Source organism: Trachypithecus francoisi, unplaced genomic scaffold (assembly GCF_009764315.1).
Source record: "Trachypithecus francoisi isolate TF-2019V2 unplaced genomic scaffold, Tfra_2.0 Lachesis_group15, whole genome shotgun sequence".
Lineage (NCBI taxonomy): Eukaryota > Metazoa > Chordata > Mammalia > Primates > Cercopithecidae > Trachypithecus > Trachypithecus francoisi.
This window is the reverse complement of record NW_022681460.1, coordinates 39,083,696-39,108,897: the sequence shown is the minus strand read 5'-3', so window position 1 is coordinate 39,108,897 and position 25,202 is coordinate 39,083,696. Positions and strand designations below refer to the sequence as shown.

General features: G+C 37.0%; 1 long non-coding RNA gene across 1 annotated transcript; it reads right to left on the bottom strand.

The window, feature by feature from the left end:
* Positions 1-556: 556 nt before the first annotated feature.
* Positions 557-25,147, bottom strand: LOC117097104. The gene is made up of 3 exons (XR_004442815.1): positions 24,208-25,147; positions 15,696-15,703; positions 557-569 (listed from the first exon to the last, which is right to left on the bottom strand). It is a non-coding gene; the product is annotated as an uncharacterized LOC117097104 (long non-coding RNA).
* Positions 25,148-25,202: the final 55 nt, after the last annotated feature.

The following is a 25,202-nucleotide window of genomic DNA, read 5'->3' as shown; positions in this document are numbered from 1 at the left end:
TCTAGATACAGAAAACTGATGAGAATTTTTTAACAACCTTGTTATATACTGCTTTGACAGTTTGCTAAGTTATAAGAGGGATTATTTTAAGTGACTCATGATGGCCAGGGACAAGAAGAATGGAGACAAAGCCTCCTACCTTCCAGAAGAAAGAAAGAATAAAAAAATAATTATCAGCAAAGTAATAAGATCATTGAAATCATATAAACAGCTATAAATAAATCATGACAAGTAATGGATCTATTGCACAGCAGCAAATTCTTCATCAAGCTATAAAAATTTTACAGGAAACCTATTTTTTCTGTAATTCACCAAATGATGGTAATTTGGTATTTCCATTTTTACGATTTGTATCTATGCTCGTGCTTCTCCCACTCGCATGAAGTTGTCTGCATTGCATTACATCAGTGAGTAAACAAAGGACCCAGCAGGACATGGAGCTAACATTTCACAAGAGGTAGCAAGCTCTAAAAACATAGCTATATAACTTTGTCTTTGGGGGAAAAGACCCTCGAAGAAAAGTGAAGTAATGAAGGAAATAGAGAAAAACGGGACTGCTACTTTAAGTTCTATATTTGGGGGAAAATCTTTAAGACTTTTGAGCAGAGACCTAAATGGAATAAGGGAGCAGAGAGCCTTGTGGTTACTTTGGGGAGCAATAATTCTGGGAAGGGGAAAAAGCAAGGAGAAAGAAAGCAGGAACCTGAAGGTCACACCTGCATGGGAATGTTCTAAGGGTAGCAAAGAGGTCTGTATGGCTGTGGTTGAGTGAGGAAGGGGAAAATGAAGGAAAAATGGTCAGGACAGAAGCATAATGCCATTTCTAGGCACTATGTGACAAACTGACTATGTGTTAAAAACTCATTTGTACTTTATCAGCTACTGTAAACACTTAGAATATTATTCCTAGCGTTGAGGGAAGTCATTGGATGGTTTTGAGAAATGAATTACCATGATGACACTTAAGATTTGAGAAAGAATTACACAGCTACTAACATAAAGGTTCGTATTTAAAAAATATTCTAAAAGTAGAACTGGAAGATTCTGAACAAAGGAATGGATATGAGCTGTGAAATAAAAAGAGGAATCAAGATTGATTCCTAGGATTTTGGCATGAGGAACAGAAAATATGCTGATGCCACTTCTTGGGAAAGCAAATGTTTATGGGATGGGAAACATTATGAGTTCAATTTTCAAAAGTTAAATTTGAGTTGTATATTAAAAATCCAACTGCAGATTAGATGTATGAGCCTGGAGATCAGAAGAAAAGTCAGCGCTACAGATACAGTTTTGGATGTTATATGCATATCTATGATTGCTAAACCCATGGAATTAGACAAGACTATCTAGGAAAGGAATGTGGATAGGAAAGAGAAGATGTGCAAGAACAGACTTCTGAAGCGTTGCAAGCTTCAGTAGTAAAGAAAGGCAGGAGGGGCCAGGCACGGTGGAGACTCACTTCTGTAATCCCAGCACTTTGGGAAGCTAAGACAGTAGGATCACTTGAGCCCAGGAGTGTGGGTGATGTCACCAAAACTAAGGGAAGAAAGTGCTTCAAGGAGAAGGAAGGGATCAATTGTGTTCCAGCTGTGAGCTTCAATAAGATGTAAACTACGGACTACCTTTTGAATTTGTCAATTTGGAAGTCATCAGGGATGTTAATAAGAGCCTTTTTAGTGGAGTGATAGGAAAATAAAATTAATTGGATCCAAAAGAGACTGGCAGGAGAAGTAGGTAAGAGCGTAAAGCCATTATTCTGAGAAAGTTGCTATAAAAAGAGCAGATGGCTGTATCTGGCAGGACACGGGGGCAAAAAAACGCACTATTACACATTCTTCTACACAAATGGGAAATATCCCATGGGAAAAAAAGGTGATGATGAGGATGATGGTGAGAGAAAAAACAGTTCTGGAATCAAAGCCTTTAAGAAGCAGTGAGACAATGGGATCAAACATACAATTCAAATCACAGTCTTAGGAATATGGAAAGTTCATACACTGTAAGAGAGAAATGGTTGAATAGTAAAGAAAAATATACATAGGATTTTGTAATACTTGCTGATGGGAAGCTGTAGATATACTCTTCTAATGACCTCTATTTCCTGAGTAAATTCCAGAGGGCATTGATAGAGTTTCAGGGATTCAGGAGTATATGAATTGCATATTGCTCGGTATTAATATTACCATAAACTCAGCAGCTTAAGAACAATGTACATTTTTATCTCCCAATCTCTGTGGTTCAGGAGCCCAGTTATGGCTTATCTGATCCTCCTCAAGACAGTAGTCAAGATTTTAGCCACCAGAAATACCTTTTGACCCAGCAATCCCATTACTGGGTATATACTCAAAAGAATAGAAATCATTCTACTATAAAAGCACATGTACACGTATGTTTATTGAAGCACTATTTACAATAGCAGAGACATGGAACCAGCCCAAGTGCCCATCAATGGTAGACTGGATACAGAAAAAGTGGTAATATACACCATAAAATACTATGCAGCCATAAAAAGGAATGACATACTGTAATCCCAGCACTTTGGGAGGCCAAGACAGGCGGATCATGAGGTCAGGAGATTAAGACTATCCTGGCTACTGTGGTGAAACCCTATCTCTACTAAAAATATAAAAAATTAGCCAGGTATGGTGGCAGGCACCTGTAGTCCCAGCTACTCAGGAGGCTGAGGCAGGAGAATGGCATGAACTCGGGAGACGGAGCTTCCAGTGGGCAGAGATCCTGCCACTGCACTCCAGCCAGCCTGGGCAACAGAATGAGACTCTGTCTCCAAAAAAAAAAAAAGAAAGAAAGAAAAAAAAGAAAAGGAATGAGATCATGAGATCATGTCCTTCTTGGTGATATGGATGAAACTGGAAGCCATCATCCTCAGCAAAATAACACAGGAACAGAAAACCAAACACCACATGTTCTCACTCGTAAGTAGGAGTTGAACATTGAGAACACATGGACACAGAGAGGGGAACAACACACACCAGGTTGTTGGGGGTTGAGGGGTGAGTGAGGGGAGGGAACTTAGGGGACAGGTCAATAAGTATAGCAAACCACCATGGCACATATATATCTATGTAACAAACCTGCATGTTCTACATATATAGAACACATATATCCCATTATTTTTCTTTTTAGAAGAAATAAAGAAAAAAAAACCCTGATGATCTATCTAATTCAGACTTACAAGAATTCAGCTCCTCCCTTCCATTGAGTTATAGGTTTACATTTACTTTTATTAATGATAAACTTTGCCTTCAATATATATATTGTATTTTGAGATATAGGCCAATGATAATATGAAACATTTTGGCAAGCAAGATATTAACAAATATGATATATTTCATCATTAAATTATTTTTCAATTAAAAAAAGATTTCAGCCAAACCTATCTTCTCAAGACTTGACTGGGGAAGGATTCATTTCTAAGCTCATGTGGTTGTTGGCATGATGTAGATCCATGTAGACCGATACATTGAGGGCCTTAGTTTCCTGCTGGCTGTTGACTGGTCACCCTCCATTCTTTGCCATGTAAGCCTCCTCAGTAAGGCCTCATCAAAACCAACAAGGAGGAGGGTCTTCTAGCAAAATGGACATTACAATCTTCTGTACTATAATCACAGATATGATATGCCATCACCTTTGCAGTATTGTGTTTTATTATTAGAAGTAATTCAAAGGGAAGGCCGGGGGCAGAGCAAGATGGCCGAATAGGAACAGCTCCAGTCTCCAGCTCCCAGCGCAAGCGACACAGAAGACCGGTGATTTCTGCAGTTTCAACTGAGATACTGGGGTCATCTCACTGGGGAGTGCCGGACAATCGGTGCTGGTCAGCTGCTGCAGCCCGACCAGAGAGAGCTGAAGCAGGGCGAGGCATCGCCTCATCTGGGAAGCGCAAGGGGGAAGGGAATCCCTTTTCCTAGCCAGGGGAACTGAGACACACAACACCTGGAAGGTCGGGTAACTCCCACCCAAATACTGCACTTTAAACAAATGGGCACAGCAGGAGAATATATTCCACACCTGGCCGGGAGGGTCCCACGCCCACGAGCCTCCCTCATTGCTAACAAAGCAGTCTGCAATCTAACCGCAAGGCAGCAGCGAGGCTGGGGGAGGGGCGCCTGCCATTGCTGAGGCTTAAGTAGGTAAACAAAGCCGCTGGGAAGCTCGAACTGGGTGGAGCTCACAGCAGCTCAAGGAAAACTGCCTGTCTCTGTAGACTCCACCTCTGGGGACAGGGCACAGTTAACAACAGCAACAACAAAAGCAGCAGAAACCTCTGCAGATGCAAATGACTCTGTCTGACAGCTTTGAAGAGAGCAGTGGATCTCCCATCACCGAGGTTGAGATCTGAGAAGGGACAGAATGCTTGCTCAAGTGGGTCCCTGACCCCTGAGTAGCCTAACTGGGAGACATCGCCCACTAGGGGCAGTCTGACACCCCACACCTCACAGGGTGGAGTACACCCCTGAAAGGAAGCTTCCAAAGTAAGAATCAGACAGGTACACTCACTGTTCAGCAATATTCTGTCTTCTGCAAACTCTGCTGCTGATACCCAGGCAAACAGGGTCTGGAGTGGACCTCAAGCAATCTCCAACAGACCTACAGCTGAGGGTCCTGACTGTTAGAAGGAAAACTATCAAACAGGAAGGACACCTATACCAAAACCCCATCAGTACGTCACCATCATCAAAGACCAGAGGCAGATAAAACCACAAAGATGGGGAAAAAGCAGGGCAGAAAAGCTGGAAATTCAAAAAATAAGAGCACATCTCCCCCTGCAAAGGAGCGCAGCCCATCGCCAGCAACGGATCAAAGCTGGTCAGAGAATGACTTTGACGAGATGAGAGAAGAAGGCTTCAGTCCATCAAACTTCTCAGAGCTAAAGGAGGACTTACGTATCTAGTGCAAAGAAACTAAAAATCTTGAAAAAAGAGTGGAAGAATTGACAGCTAGACTAATTAATGCAGAGAAGGTCATAAACGAAATGACAGAGATGAAAACCATGACACGAGAAATACGTGACAAATGCACAAGCTTCAGTAACCGACTCGATCAACTGGAAGAAAGAGTTTCAGCGATTGAGGATCAAATGAATGAAATGAAGCGAGAAGGGAAACCAAAAGAAAAAAGAAGAAAAAGAAATGATCAAGGCCTGCAAGAAGTATGGGATTATGTAAAAAGACCAAATCTACGTCTGATTGGGGTGCCTGAAAGTGAGGGGGAATATGGAACCAAGTTGGAAAAAACTCTTCAGGATATCATCCAGGAGAACTTCCCCAACCTAGTAGAACAGGCCAACATTCAAATTCAGGAAATACAGAGAATGCGAAAAAGATACTCCTTGAGAAGAGCAACTCCAAGACACATAATTACCAGATTCACCAAAGTTGAAATGAAGGAAAGAATCTTAAGGGCAGCCAGAGAGAAAGGTTGGGTTACCCACAAAGGGAAGCCCATCAGACTAACAGCAGATCTCTCGGCAGAAACTCTACAAGCCAGAAGAGAGTGGGGGCCAATATTCAACATTCTTAAAGACAAGAATTTTAAACCCAGAATTTCATATCCAGCCAAACTAAGTTTCATCAGTGAAGGAGAAATAAAATCCTTTACAGATAAGCAAATGCTTAGAGATTTTGTCACCACCAGGCCTGCCTTACAAAAGACCCTGAAGGAAGCCCTAAACATGGAAAGGAACAACCGGTACCAGCCATTGCAAAAACATGCCAAAATGTAAAGACCATCGAGGCTAGGAAGAAACTGCATCAACTAATGAGCAAAATAACCAGTTAATATCATAATGGCTGGATCAAGGTCACACATAACAATATTAACCTTAAATGTCAATGGACTAAATGCTCCAATGAAAAGACACAGACTGGCAAACTGGATAAAGAGTCAAGACCCATCAGTCTGCTGTATTCAGGAGACCCATCTCACATGCAGAGACATACATAGGCTCAAAATAAAGGGATGGAGGAAGATCTACCAAGCAAATGGAGAACACAAAAAAGCAGGCGTTGCAATCCCAGTCTCTGATAAAACAGACTTTAAACCATCAAAGATCAAAAGAGACAAAGAAGGACATTACATAATGGTAAAGGGATCAATTCAACAGGAAGAGCTAACTATCCTAAATATATATGCACCCAATACAAGAGCACCCAGATTCATAAAGCAAGTCCTTAGAGACTTACAAAGAGACTTAGACTCCAATACAATAATAATGGGAGACTTCAACATTCCACTGTCAACATTAGACAGATCGACGAGACAGAAAGTTAACAAGGATATCCAGGAATTGAACTCATCTGTGCACCAAGAGAACCTAATAGACATCTATAGAACTCTCCACCCCAAATCAACAGAATATACATTCTTCTCAGCACCACATCGCACTTATTCCAAAATTGACCACATAATTGGAAGTAAAGCACTCCTCAGCAAATGTAAAAGAACAGAAATTATAACAAACTGTCTCTCAGACCACAGTGCAATCAAACTAGAACTCAGGACTAAGAAACTCAATCAAAACTGCTCAACTACATGGAAACTGAACAACCTGCTCCTGAATGACTACTGGGTACATAACGAAATGAAGGCAGAAATAAAGATATTCTTTGAAACCAATGAGAACAAAGATACAACATATCAGAATCTCTGGGACACATTTAAAGCAGTGTGTAGAGGGAAATTTATAGCACTAAATGCCCACAAGAGAAAGCAGGAAAGATCTAAAATTGACACTTTAACATCACAATTAAAAGAACTAGAGAGGCAAGAGCAAACACATTCAAAAGCTAGCAGAAGGCAAGAAATAACTATGATCAGAGTAGAACTGAAGGAGATAGAGACACAAAAAACCCTCCAAAAAATCAATGAATCCAGGAGTTGGCTTTTGAAAAGATCAACAAAATTGACAGACAACTAGCAAGACTAATAAAGAAGAAAAGAGAGAGGAATCAAATAGATGCAATAAAAAATGATAAAGGGGATATCACCACCGATCCCACAGAAATACAAACTACCATCAGAGAATACTATAAACACCTCTACGCAAATCAACTAGAAAATCTAGAAGAAATGGATAATTTCCTGGACTCTTACATTCTTCCAAGACTAAACCAGGAAGAAGTTGAATCCCTGAATAGACCAATAGCAGGCTCTGAAGTTGAGACAATAATTAATAGCCTACTAACCAAAAAAAGTCCGGGACCAGATGGATTCACAGCTGAATTCTACCAGAGGTACAAGGAAGAGCTGGTACCATTCCTTCTGAAACTATTCCAATCAATTGAAAAAGAGGGAACCCTCCCTAACTCATTTTATGAGGCCAACATCATCCTGATACCAAAGCCTGGCAGAGACACAACAAGAAAAGAGAATTTTAGACCAATATCCCTGACGAACATCGATGCAAAAATCCTCAATGAAATACTGGCAAACCGGATTCAGCAGCACATCAAAAAGCTTATCCACCATGATCAAGTGGGCTTCATCCCTGGGATGCAAGGCTGGTTCAACATTCACAAATCAATAAACATAATCCAGCATATAAACAGAACCAAAGACAAGAACCACATGATTATCTCAATAGATGCAGAAAAGGCTTTTGACAAAATTCTACAGCCTTTCATGCTAAAAACACTCAATAAATTCGGTATTGATGGAACGTACCTCAAAATAATAAGAGCTATTTATGACAAACCCACAGCTAATATCATACTGAACGGGCAAAAACTGGAAAAATTCCCTTTGAAAACTGGCACAAGACAGGGATGCCCTCTCTCACCGCTCCTATTCAACATAGTGTTGGAAGTTCTGGCTAGGGCAATCAGGCAAGAGAAAGAAATCAAGGGTATCCAGTTAGGAAAAGAAGAAGTCAAATTGTCCCTGTTTGCAGATGACATGATTGTATATTTAGAAAACCCCATTGTCTCAGCCCAAAATCTCTTTAAGCTGATAAGCAACTTCAGCAAAGTCTCAGGATACAAAATTAATGTGCAAAAATCACAAGCATTCTTATACACCAGTAACAGACAAACAGAGAGCCAAATCATGAATGAACTTCCATTCACAATTGCTTCAAAGAGAATAAAATACCTAGGAATCCAACTTACAAGGAATGTAAAGGACCTCTTCAAGGAGAACTACAAACCACTGCTCAGGGAAATAAAAGAGGACACAAACAAATGGAAGAACATACCATGCTCATGGATTGGAAGAATCAATATCGTGAAAATGGCCATACTGCCCAAGGTTATTTATAGATTTAATGCCATCCCCATCAAGCTACCAATGAGTTTCTTCACAGAATTGGAAAAAATGGCTTTAAAGTTCATATGGAACCAAAAAGGAGCCCACATTGCCAAGACAATCCTAAGTCAAAAGGACAAAGCTGGAGGTGTCACGCTACCTGACTTCAAACTATACTACAAGGCTACAGTAACCAAAACAGCATGGTACTGGTACCACAACAGAGATATAGACCAATGGAACAGAACAGAGTCCTCAGAAATAATACCACACATCTACAGCCATCTGATCTTTGACAAACCTGAGAGAAACAAGAAATAGGGAAAGGATTCCCTATTTAATAAATGGTGCTGGGAAAATTGGCTAGCCATAAGTAGAAAGCTGAAACTGGATCCTTTCCTTACTCCTTATACGAAGATTAATTAAAGATGGATTCGAGACTTAAATGTTAGACCTAATACCATAAAAACCCTAGAAGAAATCCTAGGTAATACCATTCAGGACATAGGCATGGGCAAGGACTTCATGTCTAAAACACCAAAAGCAACGGCAGCAAAAGCCGAAATTGACAAATGGGATCTAATTAAACTAAAGAGCTTCTGCACAGCAAAAGAAACTACCATCAGAGTGAACAGGCAACCTACAGAATGGGAGAAAATTTTTGCAATCTACTCATCCGGCAAAGGGCTAATCTCCAGAATCTACAAAGAACTCAAACAAATATACAAGAAGAAAACAAACAACCCCATCAAAAAGTGGGCAAAGGATATGAACAGACATTTCTCAAAAGAAGACATTCATACAGCCAACAGACACATGAAAAAATGCTCATCATCACTGGCCATCAGAGAAATGCAAATCAAAACCACAATGAGATACCATCTCACACCAGTTAGAATGGCAGTCATTAAAAAGTCAGGAAACAACAGGTGTTGGAGAGGATGTGGAGAAATAGGAACACTTTTACACTGTTGGTGGGATTGTAAACTAGTTCAACCATTATGGAAAACAGTATGGCAATTCCTCAAGGATCTAGAACTAAATGTACCATATGACCCAGCCATCCCACTACTGGGGATATACCCAAAGGATTATAAATCATGCTGCTACAAAGACACATGCACATGTATGTTTATTGCGGCACTATTCACAATAGCAAAGACTTGGAATCAACCCAAATGTCCATCTGTGACAGACTGGATTAAGAAAATGTGGTACATATACACCATGGAATACTATGCAGCCATAAAAAAGGATGAGTTTGCATCCTTTGTAGGGACATGACTGCAGCTGGAAACCATCATTCTTAACAAATTATCACAAGAACAGAAAACCAAACACCGCATGTTCTCACTCATAGGTGGGAACTGAACAATGAGATCACTTGGACTCAGGAAGGGGAACATCACACACCGGAGCCTATCATGGGGAGGTGGGGAGGGGGGAGGGATTGCATTGGGAGTTATTCCTGATATAAATGATGAATTGATGGGTGCTGACGAGTTGATGGGTGCAGCACACCAACATGGCACAAGTATACATATGTAACAAACCTGCACGTTATGCACATGTACCCTAGATCTTAAAGTATAATAATAAAAAAAAAAGAAGTAATTCAAAGGACACACCCACTCTTGAAAGGAAAAAAAGAATACACAAAAACTTCAGTACCAGGAGGTTAGGATAATTGGGGGTCATTTAAATGATAAAGGATTGTTCAATGCCATTTGGAGATAAGTTGAGGAAGGATATGCAGGTTTGGACTTCCTGTCAAGGACTAAGATAAACAGGGTTATAGGACACAGTGGTATTAGTCCTGATGGTATCTTATAGAGAGATAAATTATTAACTCTAATTGTATATGCTTCTTGGAAATAGGTTGGGGTAACTGGAGAATGAGCACCATGGTCACAGTGAGCGTAAGACAAGCTCTGTTGTCTTCCCTTCAATCTAATAGAGAGCAGTGCAGGAGCTAGCAAGGGTGATTTTTCCAGCAGCCATGAGCTTTTGTATGATGCTATAGGAAAATAGTTTATAGTTAAGCACACATGCTCTAGAATTGGACAGATTTAGGTTTAAAAAGCCTTGATCCTTTCACTTGTTAGTTCAGCCACTTTAGGCAGGTTACCATGCATCATTTATTTCAACTATTAGCACATCACTCCATGAGGTAAGTGCTACTATTATTTTCATTTTATAGGTGAGGAAAATAAAATGAAGCTGAGGGTAGCTCCCTTGGCATAGAAGATGCTTTGAAGGCTAAAGAGATAACAAAGTTAAAGCATAGTTGGTAGGAACTCAAAAATATTAGTCTAGAATTTCATCTTCATCTATGATAAATCAGTAATGAACATGCTGTAACCAAAATATGTGTAGGTAGTGATGTAATATCAAGCTATTATCTTATTCAGAGTTTGTAATTTATGAAAAAGTGTGATAGACCATAAAACTAAAGTTTACTTTCAAAATCAATAAAGTTAAGGCACATTATAAAATGTAAAATTAATTTGTTGTTTCGATTTATAAATTGAATAAAAGATTTTTCAAAGCATGGCATCCTGCATTTCATCTCAGTTTTTCTGCCTATAACAAATCTGGTCTGAAGAAATGCCATTTGTAACACTAGACTGATTTTTAAAAAAGAAACAAAGAAATTAGGAAAGAAAGAAGGGAGGGAGGAAGACAAGAAGTAGGAAGTAGGTGGAAAAGACAGAAAGCAATGAAGGAGTAAAGAGAAAGAAGGGAAAAATGAAAGAAGAAGAGAAATAACTCCTAGATTTTTTAAATTTGAAAATGATGTGTTTTTTAACTTATTCCCAAAGTGCTTAGGTTTTAGTGAAGTACCACTAATAAATTGTCAGCTCACTCAAAGCTAGTTAGATAACATTGGTTTTTTAATTCATAGTTTAAAATGTTTTATTTCTTGAGCACAGTAATTAAGATGGCATGATGCTTCTAAATGGTGAATAAAAACACATTCCTCTAGAGTTCATGGAAATATGTGCACAATAACAAAGAAATATCTCAGCTTATGAATACTTGGATTAGTACCTACAAAAGTTAAACTTTGAAAAAGACCAAAATGTTGCAGGGCATCATTAAAGAAAAACAATATTTTCTCTGTTTTCCCTTAATAATATATGCTGCCATAATGCTGAGCAATAAAAGAACAGTTGTCAATTAATGAAAGACACTTAATTAAAGGAAAAGTTTGGGGTGTTTCATTAAACACGCCCCCATGATTCAAGTATCTCCTACCAGGTCCCTTCCATGACACATGGGGACTATATGAGCTACAATTCAAGATGAGATTTGAAAGGTGGGGACACAGCCAAGACATATGAGTTACTATTTGAATAAAATGAATGACTTATTTTGTAAGAGGAATATGTACAGGACAAAAAGTTAAACAAGCTAGAGCAGATAGAAAAAACTCTATCAACTGGTATTAGATGTTATTAAATTTTGTAAGCAAATAAAAGAAACCTGAAGGTCTCTCAAAATTGACAAGTTTTATAGGAGTATTCATGCATCTTCGAAAATATTTGTCACTTTTCCTTAAGGAATTTAGCATATTATTTTGTTAAAATAAGGCAGGGTGTGGTGGCTCATGCCTGTAATCCAAGCACTTTGGGAGGCCGGGGCAGGAGGATCACTTGAGCCCAGGAGTTTGAGAATAGCTAAGGCAATATAGTAAGACACCCACCTTCAAAAAAAGAAATTTTAAAAAAGTAGCCAGGTGTGATGGCACATTCCTAATCCCAGCTATTTGGTAGGTTGAGTCTGAAAGATCACGTGAGCCCCAGAGTTCAAGGCTGTGCTGAGCCATGATCATACTACTGCACTAAAGCCTGGACAACAGAGTGAGGACCTGTCTCAAAACAAACAAACAAACAAAAAACTCAAAAGTAAACAAATAAAAAGCATTACCCTAAAGTTTCTCAAAATATTTCTTATTTGCTTCACTAAGTTGCACTCCTAGAAAAAACACCCACTAACCCATCCAAGCAAGTGTTGTCACCTTTACCTGGTTAAATATGTCAGCCACACTAGAGGAAATGCTTGATTCTCATAAGGATTTGTATACAATTGTTCATGCTCCTCTATAACTGCTCTAATCAGGGAGTAAAAGCACACATGTAGTAGAAAACTGATCAATATAATAAGAGTAAGTTTTCTCTTGTCAACTGTGCAACATATCTGTTATTCCCCTTTGGTCTTCAGTACATTCTTCACCTTAATTAAACCAAAGTTAGACGGTTTTAGACAGTTCACATTATTCCTCTTGTTAGATATTCCAATTCATAATAAAGATTTTGTGTACCAGTTTAATGAGTTATAAGAACAAAAAGGTAAACGTTTTAAAAATTACATATTATAAAATTTGTTTTCTTGAAAATAGCATCCTATGGAATTCAGTGGATAAGGACTTAATTCTCAGGTATCGATTTGGACAAGTTTACTTAACTGCTTTCTCCCTCAGTTAGTAAACTGGTGAGAATAATAAGATCTAATCTATGATGTATGTAACATACTTGAAACAGTGCCTGGCACACAGTAAGAACTCAATAATTTAATAAGGTTGTTCCTGTGCTTGTCTATATGTTCTTATTGAGACTTTAAAACTTAGGGGTGACTCTGTGAGTATTTCTTTGGCATTTCAAAAAGTATTGAGTCTTCCTTATGCGTCCACCATATCTACCTCTATTTTGAGACTTATAACACTATATAAGATTTTATTAATAAGGACTCTTCCAGTTCCATAACATAAAATCAACTTAAATTGGCTTCATCAAAAAAGAAAAGTTTATTTGCTAAGGGAATGGAGAGGCTAAAGGCAGATACGATCCAAGGTAGAATTTGAGGGTTAAAAATATGCCATCAAGCTGTCTTTTTGCCCACCTCTTGCTTTTGCTTTCCTCTGTGTTGGTTTTGTTCATAGAAGCTTTCCATGTGGGACAAAATCTATCTGTTAAGTGCTACAAGCCTATGTTATTAAAGCTCACTGGAGCTTGGTTCACATGCCTAGCTCTGGAGCTGTCACTGTAGGAAAGGGAGTAGATCACTTTGCCAGTTAATATCATATGTCCAACCTAAAGGTCCAGAGATGAATGACCTCACTGAGACTACACAGAATAGAAAAGGGTGGTTCCTCAAATTTAAAGGTGAGATTTTTTATCAGAAAGTGTTAAAACACACACACACACACACACCACACACACACTTGGCAGAACAAACAATGAAAAAACAAAAACCAGGTATCTTCTGAGAAAATTATTATTTTGCTTCAAAACTCTGAACTCCTTGGGAATGGAGAATTATGTTCATTTTATTTCCTCATCATAGAAAAGTAAGCACACTGTGTATGTTTATTAAATAGAAGTAAGGGGTATGATCTTTAATAAAATAGAGTGTAAAAGAAGGCCTTGCTGGGAAGATGATATTTGAGTAAGATCTGAAGAAAGTGGGGTTGACCATGGCATATTTGTTGAATCTAAGAAACTAACATTGGTTACCTCATACTTTCTTCAGATTTCAGCAGTTCTTCCCTAATATTCTTTCATTGTTTCAGGATCCAATTTCAGATACTATATTTCATTTATTCGTCATATCTCCTTAATCTCCTCTGGTCTATGACAGTTTCTCTTTCTTTGTTTCGTAATCCTGTGTTTTGTGTATTACTGGTCAATATTTTGCAGAATGACTCTCAATTTGAGTTTGTCAGATGTTTTTTGCACATGTCTAGACTGGGGTTATTTTATTTGAAAGAATACCAGAGGAAGCATGGTTTTTGAATTTGGAAGAAAACAGATCCTATTTGTGAACTATTTACAAAAGAAGAGAAGGGGTAAATTAATAATGTGGAAATAAGAAAGGACCACGGTCCTAGAGATGCCTTTGAGCAGACATGAGGAAATAGGATTTAGAACCCCAAAGAGGGATTAGTTTTGATGAAGAAAAGGACAGTTTATTCACAGTGAAAAGAAGGGCTGGCAGAGCAAATAACACACATATGCAAGAGGGTACTTGCTGGTAGAGGCATGTAGAGATTTTCTTTTGATTGCATATTAAATTTATAAGGCCATGTAACAAATTATTGCAGATTTAGTAGCTTGAAACAATGTATTTTATTATTTTATTATGTCAGTTCCCATGAGTCAGTATATCAGGAATGGCTTCACTAGGTCTCCTGTTCAGGGTCTCACACAGCTACAATTAAAGTGTCAACCAGCACTGAGGACTCATGTAAGCTCAGGGTACTCTTCCAAGCTGACTGTTTTTTTTTTTTTTTTTTTTTTTTTTGGCAGAATTTCTGTTCTTGAAGTTGTAGACTCATGGTGGCTTACTTTTTCAAGGCCAACAGGAGAGCGTCTCTGATTTCTTCTGTCTCTAACATCTAGATCTGTTTTAAAGGGCTCACCTAATTAGGTCAGTCCACCCAGCTTTATCTACCTGTTGATTGACTTAAACTGATTAAAGCTCTCGATTGCATCCTCAAAAGCCTCCACTTCTGCTATATTCTGTTACACGTAAATTACAGATTCGGCTCACACTCAAAAGAAGGGAATTGTATAAAGGATGGCTTGTTAGGTGTCATCTTCAATTGCTTGTATTTTCTCAGTTAAATAGGAAGAAAAATGATCAATTCTAAGTGAAGAAGAGGAGAAAGTAGTGACGGTTTGAGGAAATACGAAAATGAATGAACTATATGAGTCTATCTTTTGACTCTAAAGAATATCTTCAAAATTTGCAGGGCTTCTCCATGTGATTTCCTAGGATAACTGCTTATCCAACCCAATTCTCATACTTAGATCAGTTACTAAATATTCTGGGTAATGTTTGTAGGACTTTGTCATAAACAAAAATAATTGGTTCTGCTCTCCTTTTAAAGAATTGTTTGTATATTAGGAACCATGATTAATGAAGAAATGAGGTTAATATTCAACATATGGGCCGGGCGCGGTGGCTCAAGCCTGTAATCCCAGCACTTTGGGAGGCCGAGACGGGTGGATCACGAGGTCAGGAGATCGAGACCATCCTGGCTAACACCGTGAAACCCCGTCTCTACTAAAAAATACAAAAAAAACTAGACGGGAGAGGTGGCGGGCGCCTGTAGTCCCAGCTACTCGGGAGCCTGAGGCAGGAGAATGGCGTAAACCCGGGAGGCGGAGCTTGCAGTGAGCTGATATCCGGCCACTGCACTCCAGCCCGGCGACAGAGCGAGACTCCGTCTCAAAAAAAAAAAAAAAAAAAAAAAATTCAACATATGGTTTTCTAAATTGTTATACTGACTGAAAAGCATGTCAATATTTACTCTTTAATAATTTCTAGTGCATGGTCTGTTTTAATAGCTGTGCTAATTTTAGCAAAACATTTAGTGGAAAGAGCACAGGGATTATGCAAATAGGTTGGAAGCTATGGGTATCTCAAACATTATACTCTTAAAGTAAATGACTGATTGAAAGTTGGTTTAAATGGATCACTTCCAGAATTTCTGCCACTAATGTTTTATACCAACACAGAAGCCTTATTTATGTAAGCAATTATTATTTTGTTTATTGTTTTTGATTGTTCTTATATGTTTTTGAAATTGACTTTGTGTAAATAGCTCATTTGTTTAAAAAACTCCAGAAATATAACTACAATTTTATTATTAATATTTTATTTAAAGAAGGTAAAGGGAAATTATATATGCCAGTATAGTATTATTTGGCTATAACCATCAAATCATAGAACACATGTACAATCTTCTTGCTGAAGAAAATAGAAGAACAGCTAATAAGAAATATTCATGAACAGAAACTTCTGTATAGTACTTTTTTTGTATACGCAAAGTTTCATGTGAATCATTTTTTTTCAATTCAACATGCACTAAATCTGCACCTACTTTTGTCAAACACTGGAATATAAAGGCAGCAGAGAGACAGAGGTTGGAGTCTCCTGTCTGCAGCTCTCCTGGGCTGATTCTCTAAGCTGGCATCACTATAGTTCTTGGGTCTTAGGTGAGACCCTACTCCTAGGGCTCCACTAAGCACTGCCATTCTCTCTCTCTCTTGTCCTCTTCCCAGTATGAATAATCTAGTGGGAGTGGCATTGCCACTCTCTGTAGTGGCACAGAGAAACCCCATGCTTCTGCTTAGCAGTGCTATGGTAGGGGCTCTCTGTGATGGCCTGGTTCCGCTCCTGTGACAAGTCTCTGCCTGGGCCCTCCGGCTATCCAAGACATCCTTTGAAATCTAGGTAGAGGAACCCATGCCCCCACTACTTACGTTCTGTACATCTGCCATGGTTTATGACTTGTACCCTCTGGAGTGGCAGGTCGAGGTGCACCTGGGACCACTTGAGCCATGGCTAGACAGCTGATGAAAATTGCACTTAAATATGGGGAGCAGAGATCCAAGATCGGAATACCATACATAGGGTAATTTATAAAGAGAAGAAGTTTATTTGTCTTAAGGCTCTGGAAGTTGGGATTTCCAAGATTGAGGAACCACACTGGTGAGGGCCTTCAGGCTGCCTCATCCATAGTCGAAGGCAGAAAGGCATGAGACAGCAGGGCAAGGAAGGGACATAAAGAGATAGGCCAAACTGACATTTATAATAAATCCACTCTTGCAGTAACAAACCCATTCCCATAATAATGGCTTTAATCTATTCGTGAAAGCAGAGCCCTCCTGACCTATTCACCTCTTAAAGCTTTCACCTCTCAACACTTTTGTATTAGGGATTAAGTTTCCAATACATGAGCATTGGGACATATATGCAAACCACGGCACTATTTTCTCTTTTCTCTCTAAAACATTTTATGTTCTTAAATGAAACCAAAGATATGCCTGACCCTCAGGGTGCTTGAGTAGAGACAAAGATACTCTGGTATGAAGTTTATCTCAACAGAATATAGTAAATGCTGGAATAGAGTTGTACTCTAAGTGCCTAATGTCTGTGAGAGTAGGAGGAGGGTTGGGTGTAGGGAAATATTTCTGGATGAGTTGACCTTATAGTAGAAGGATAGTTTGTTCAGATTCATCTCTTTTCAGATGTGAGACATTGGCAAGTTACAACATATAGTTTCCTTAACCATAAAATAAACAAAACTTAGAATGTTGAATGAATATTACGTTAAATAACAATAATATTATGTTTAATTACATTAAATAAATATTACAACACCTAATACAGTGTTTGACATACATTAGGTACTTATTAGAAATGTTTATTTTTTTTCCTCCTCTAACACTCTTGTCCTTTTTCCAGTAGAAGTAAACTAGTGAGGAACAATGGAAAAGACATAACACACACAAAAGTGATCTTCATGAGGTTATAAAATAACAAGTTGTGTTGGTTATTGAGTCAAAGCAAAATAGGAATGTAACAGAAACCAGGAGACGAGACTGCAGTTGTGGGCATAGAATAGTAATGGGACATTTTATATACCTCTTGAAGACGTTTGTGCTTCATTCTGCAGGCAATGTGAAATCACTGAAAGATTTGAAGCAAGAGAATTACATAGACTCTTATTCTGGATATTAATTTAACTTAAGCAATGCCATAGATATAAACAAATTAGTTACGATATAATAGCCCCGGTGGACGACAATCATGTCCTGGACTTCGTCAGAGATAGTGCAGATGGAGAGTAGGGTAAACACTTAAGAAATATTTTTGAGGAAAAAGGAAGTCATATTTAGTGCTATATGGAATTTAGGGAATGACAAAGTACGAAAAGACAAAGAATCACCCCAGGTGTCTGGTTATGTGACATGAATAAGAATGTCATCAGTTGATATAGGGAAAAGAGAAGGAGGAGGGAAGAAAAGAAATTATACTCTAGTGGGAGTAAAATTGTTGGTCATGGTAAAGATATGCTTAATTTTAAAAGAAACCTCCAAGTAGTTTTTGAAAGTGAATGAAATGTTACTTGAAAGGCAAATAAAGTAACAAAATACAGAGTGGATAACAAATGTGAATGTAAGATTTATAATTTTATAGAATTTACTTTTCCCCCCAGTTTTATAGCTGTTTTAGAGAAATGCAAACTCTTTTTTTTCCAGTTTTCATGACATTGATATGATTAACATAAAAATGTTAATATTAAATGCAATCTCAGCAGGCATCCAGTCCAATGACTTCATTTTAAAGATATGGAAACAGGGCAGATCAGTCATTAGTAAATATTTTTGCTTATTTTTTGATTTATGAGAAAGGCATAACTAATTAAACTTAAGGAATCAATAAATATAAATCTACATGACCAAAAATGAAATGCTTTAACAGTTAAAAACTGTCAGCACCATGAAAGCAGGAAACTAGTGTCTTATTCATGCGTATAACTCCCTTAACTACTACATTCTCTGGCAGAAATCCAAGAAATATTTCATTAGTGAATACTCAAAAAAAAATGCTTGAAGGTACGTGGACATCTTACACACACACATACACACACACACACACACACACACCTTTTCCAAAATATTACTTTTAATGAACTGTGCTTTGGTGTGATATCATAATCACATACTATATAGATATTTATAGGATAGACTGTTATGAAGTTTGTCTTTGTCCTATTTTAGGGAATGTGCTGATCAAGATAATGTACATTATATTACAGTATCTTCTTTATGAGAATCCTCAGAAGAATTCTCCTTTAATACTAAGGCAGTTATACTTTTCTTGAGAAATTTATTTGTTTCTTATACTATGAATATTGTATACTGTGTAGATGACTAGATACCCTTTTTCATATTGGCTATTCAAAGTCTTAAATTTGTGACCACCAGTATAGCAATGTATGTTATAATTTTGTTTTCATTTAATACTGGACTCAATGTGGACTTAATAGGTATGTTCCTATTCTTGCTCTACTTTTGACTGAAACTGTATTGTCATATGCTATTCAGTCTAATAAATCACATCCTTTCTGAAACAAAGCAAATAAGAAAGAAAGGCAGGTAAGGTGGGAATGAGAAAGAAAGGTCGAGTGGTGGGCAGGCAGGCAAAAGCCAAATTAGAAGGAATAATAGAGATTAGCGAAGAGATATTCATCTAGCTCACTTCTTTAGATGCTTTAATCTGTGATTTTGCATCAGATAACAGCTGAAGGAAACTATCCCCAAAACAGAGCCCCCATGGATTCACTTTCACTGATTTTTTATTGTTATATGCTTACAATTTATTCAAGTCACCATACAATGACTCGTCATATGAAATTCCCTTCTCAATGTTACAAAATGTTGAGGCCATTTTTCATAAATTACATAGTTTTATATTCTTTGTATCACAGGTCACAAATTAGTGACTCATTAGTGATCCATTAGCCAGATTCAACCAGCGAATATTTTAAAAATTTAAAAATATTTTATAATATTTGATCATATTATAATCAGAAAAATTAACAGACACACACAGCAAGATATACCTCCTCATTTTACAGACCCATAACAACAAAGGGGCAATGTTGACAGGAGCTGTTGAGAACTCCGTTTTGTTTTTTTTTTTTGAGACGGAGTCTCGCTCTGTAGACGATGCTGGAGTGCAGTGGCACCATCTCGGCTCACTGCAACCTCCGCCTCCCAGGTCCCGGCTCAAGCAATTATCTTGCCTCAGGCTCCCGAGTAGCTGGGTAACAGGCATGTGCCACCATGCTCAGCTAATTTTTGTATTTTTAGTAGGGATGGGGTTTCACCATCTTAACCAGCCTGGTCTTGATCTCCTGACCTCGTGATCCGCCCGCCTAGGCCCAAAATGCTGGGATTACAGGCGTGAGCCACCTCACCCGGCCGAGCACTCCTTTTAGGTGAGAATTGTCCACAGTCCCTGGGACTCTCTAAGGTTTGAAACCTGACGAATTCATTTACATTCCCTAACAGGTTCCCGTAACCATTTGCATTTTTGACCCTAGGTGTAATTTCTACTTGAGAAATTTATGTTAAAATGTAATTGACAAGGTAAAGCTTGCCCCCAATGGGAAAGGAGGTGCTGCTTTTCTGGCAGAAAGAGCCATATAGCCTCTTGGACTGACTATCAGGAAGCTCAGTTACAAACGTGTACTCAACCACACATACCACCAGCACTATATATAGACATTCTTTTAAACAATTCCATCTATCATTATTTATACATTAATTTTGTAATATTTACCTTTTGTAGAAAAATACTTCAAATCCTTTTTGCAAAGACAGTGCCTGTATTCTAATAACAGGAACTTTTATGTAAACGCCAATTAAGAATGAATTAAGGAAAAAAATGAGAAAATAGTGTTGCATTACCAGAATAATTTCATCTGGGGATTAAGTCTGTAGCTACAAACACATAATACTAATAGGTGGAAAAATAGGAGAATTTGAGCTCAGTTACTGTTCATATAATGATTGCCACTAAATATTTTTAAGATATTTTTAATATACCTAATAAGAGCAATTTTCAATAATGTGCTTTACCTAAATATTACAGTACAGCAAATTTTCAAGTAAGAATTTAGTAAACAATCATAATTGCAGTTAATTTTTTACATAAAATCAGAGATTAGGCTGTTTCATTTTAATATTAATGACTGAATATTCTGCCATGTGGCTAATATTTAAGACTGGGTAATTAAAAATGATATATAGAAAAGCAGCATTCAATAAATATAAATTTAGTATATGCAAAAAATAGCTTTGATCTAAACTTCCTTTAGATTTTAAATTTCATAAGGGAACTTTGTGAGGTTTTATAACTGATTTTAATAGGACTGTACGTAACACTTGCTAAATACTCTAATTTATTTGTAGATTATTTAGAATTTTATATGTAAAAAGTACTTCATTCATTAAATCATTCCTGCTTTACTGTAGTGACTAGAATCTCCAATACAATGTTGGGTAGCATTCATGAAAACAGGCAGCCTTGCTTGGTTCCCTATCTCAAGGAGAAAAATAGCAAGTTTTACCACTAATTATGATACTTGCTGTAGGGTTTTTGGTAGATATCCTTTTTCAGATTAAAAATGTTCCTGTTTCTAATTTGCCAGGAGTAAACATGTACAAATATTGAATCGTATCAATTCTTCGCCGCAATACTTTACCTTTAGTAGGTTGTCAATGTAATTCATTGCTTTTCTCTTGTTAAAATATTTATTTCTTTTTTTTTTTTTTTTTTTTTTTTCTTTTTTGAGACGGAGTCTTGCTCTGCCACCCAGGCTGGAGTGCAGTGGCCGGATCTCAGCTCACTGCAAGCTCCGCCTCCCGGGTTTACGCCATTCTCCTGCCTCAGCCTCCCGAGTAGCTGGGACTACAGGCGCCCGCCTCGCCGCCCGGCTAGTTTTTTGTATTTTTAAGTAGAGACAGGGTTTCACCGTATTAGCCAGGATGGTCTCGATCTCCTGACCTCGTGATCCGCCCGTCTCAGCCTCCCAAAGTGCGGGGATTACAGGCTTGAGCCACCGCGCCCGGCCCCTAAAATACTTCTTTCAATCTAGACTAACTTCAACTTGATCATGGCAGCCTTTCTACACACTGTGGTATTTGATTTGCTCATATTAGAATTTCGCTATCTATGTGAATAAATGACATGGTCCTATGATTTTGGCTTTATGCTATACCAGCCTCATAAGGAATGTTCCCTTATATTTTTCGATTATGGCAGATGCATTCTTAATATTAACTACTTTTTAATGATACATTATTTGTTTAGTTTCTATTTTAGCATTTAATGGTTCTTTTCTCTGGTTAATGAAATTTTTCTTTTCTGTATCTCTCAAGATAGAAATAACTGAAATAGCATTTGTTATCTTTTGTATTGTTTTCATGTGTATAAAAATAAATGCACCATCCTGCCACTTCTTGTTCCCATTTGGCTTCTGACCTTAAAAAACAATTAATTTTTCAAGAAAAAGAATAATATTTCAATAGGTTTTTCTTTGGAAACACTTTTTTATGTAACCACAAACAATATTTAATGAAAGGATGTTTTTACTTGCCAAAAGTAGGCTTGAGTAGTTAACACAATTCTCTCTCTCTCTCTCTCTATCTATAATTGGTATTTTCTTAATGTTTCAGTTTTACAAGATTAAGGGTTTCTATTAATTTGTTTTCTAACCCCAAAGAGATGCATAGTGTTTTAACAGAGCGGAAAAACTAAATATCCTATGCAATATCCTCTTTAAAAGGTTGTGGCATGCTACTTGTTTAGGTGACTGTGTTCAAACATAAAAATTTCTCAAGTTTAATACATGCATTTCAGCTGAATTTCTTCCAAATAGATTTTTTTTTTTTTTTTTTTTGCATTTGATATTTTCAAGGCAACTTCAGGGCAAAATTTGTATTACATTAGACTCTATTATCAAATTAACACAACTAGAGTGTTTTGATAATGACTTTTGGTAAAACTCAAAAGCACTTTTATACAATAATTGTAATCACGTATTTTAAATATAATTGAGTAGCTCATAATTCTCATTGTGTTGCTTATAGTGATCTTTGCTCAGATTTTTAACCTATTCTTTTCAAAAATGAAAACACAAAACCTTAATACAATCATATACCATAATTGTAAGCAGTTTTATCTTACTACAGGGCATTATTCTTTTCTATCATAAAATATTTATATGGGGTTTAGCTTCCAAAGATTTTTTGACTTTATGGTAAAATTTATGGGTAATTTAATGTAATCTGAGAAACCTGAAATTCAGTATCTTTCAATATAGAATATCCAATATAAAAGTGCCAATGTTTTGATTTCAATAAATTTTAGATGTATGACTATTTTTGCTCATTAGCCCTTTGTCTTTTGATGCCGTAAGTAGTAATGATATAACAACTAAAAAAGCTAATCACTTTGAAAAATGTTCCTCTCTTCATTGATAGTTGGAACATAATAGCGCTACTACTCAGTTCTTTGATTTGACTAAGGATGAATGAGTCTCTATAAAGTAATTAAGCCAAAATAGTACCTAAATTCTCAAGGATAATAATCTGGCAACAAGCCCACAATAACATTTAGCCCTTATGTGGATATACGACAACATAAAACTTAATTTGGAGTACATTTTTTTAAAGACTAGAAATGTTAATATAATTTTTAAATTGTATTATTTTAATACTGAAAAAGTAATGCTTTGAGCCATAAAGCCTTTTTGCTTGTGGTTACATCAAGTTTTCATTTAGAAATTATAAATATTTGCAAAAATAACTGAAATTTTGCTGGTTGTAAATTATTGCTTTTCTTCACCACGGGATGTGAGTGTAATTCAAAATTTAAATATAGATTTTTAAAGACTTTCTGTAAGCACTGTAGAGTTAGGAGCAGTCATGTTTAAACTGGCTAACTGTGGTCAGTTTGAAAACGTGCAGGAACTTGGTAGGTTCTCTACTGGTTTGTTACTCTGCTGTTTTAGAAGATTAATTTCATAACGGATGTCAGAGCTAATATATGATTATACTCAAAGAAGAAGAAAAAAATAGAAAAACAGCTCCCAAATTAAAAAAAAAAACAATTATGTGTGCATGTATGTGTGTATATTTAACACAAGCTTATAGATTTAAAAAGTATATGCAGTTAAAGATATCCACTTTGTAAGTGCTGCATATCTCAAAAAAAAAACATAATAAAGAATGATGACTGGATACTCCTTTTCATTTGTTAATCGGAAATCAAATAAGACATTTCATAAAGAGAAATGATAGACTTTAATATCTAAAATACAATGTATTACATCTCTGTTTTTATGAAGTAAAAATTAACCATTCCATATAACAAAATAGTAATTTTTAATTACAGTCTTAAAACAGAAAAAAGTTAACTCACGTAAACATTAATAACAGCAGTTGTTGACAATATTAGTCCTTAAAAGAAACAGTAAAATATTTGGTTTCTATACAGTCAAAACAATTAGACTGATTAAACCATAAAAATTAATAACTTATGAAAGAATCCATTATGATTCATGCATTGTATGTATACCACTGTTTTAATTCAAACATAGTGTTTTTGAATCAAGAAATTCTTTGCTCCTATTTACTTGTGTTCATAACAATTTAAACTGTGTTACAAATAAAATGGTAAAGGCAGCTGTAATGAATACCTGAGGAAGATTTTGAAAGCTTTCCTCTCTAAGAATTAACAGAATTATTAGAGCTATTTCCTAATGTAGTTGGCTCACCTTATTTGTGGGTTCTACATCCATGGCCAAGAAATTGTCGACTGAAAACTCTGAAGATGCAGACTTTTTTTTTTCATGTCATTATTCACTAACCGGTATAGTATAACAACTATTTACATAGCATTTACATTGTATTAAGTGTTATAAGTAATCTAGAGATGATTTAAGGTGTACAGGAGGATGTGCATAGGTTATATGCAACTAATATGCCAGTTTATATCAGGGACTTGAGCATCTGCAGATTTTGGTTTCCATAGGGGTAACTGGAACCAATCCCCCACAGACACTGAGGGATGACTGTAATTATTTTATTAAAAAGGGAGAAAAAAAACAGATATTAATATAATTATAAACTAGTAATTATGAGATCAGATGCCATTCTTCCATTGAGAATAACTTTGTGCAATGAAGACAGAATCTGCTTTATCCTACTCTGAAATCTGTTACTGCTGGTTGGTTAGGGTAATGTGTTGAGGAATCACAACAAAGCTCAGAGGTGAAGAAAGCTGTGTGGATTCGCCATGTCTACAATGGGAAAAAGATAGAAAGTGGTGGTATCTGTGTTGAGAATATGCTGACCTTGTTTTTATAGACTTTCCCTTAATCTCACAACTATTTCCTGAAACTTTTTTTTTTTTTTTTTTTTTTTTGAGACGGAGGACTCACTCCGTCACCCAGGCTGGAGTGCAGTGGCCGGATCTAAGCTCACTGCAAGCTCCGCCTCCCGGGTTTACGCCATTCTCCTGCCTCAGACTCCTGAGTAGCTGGGACTACAGGCGCCCACCACTACTCCCAGCTA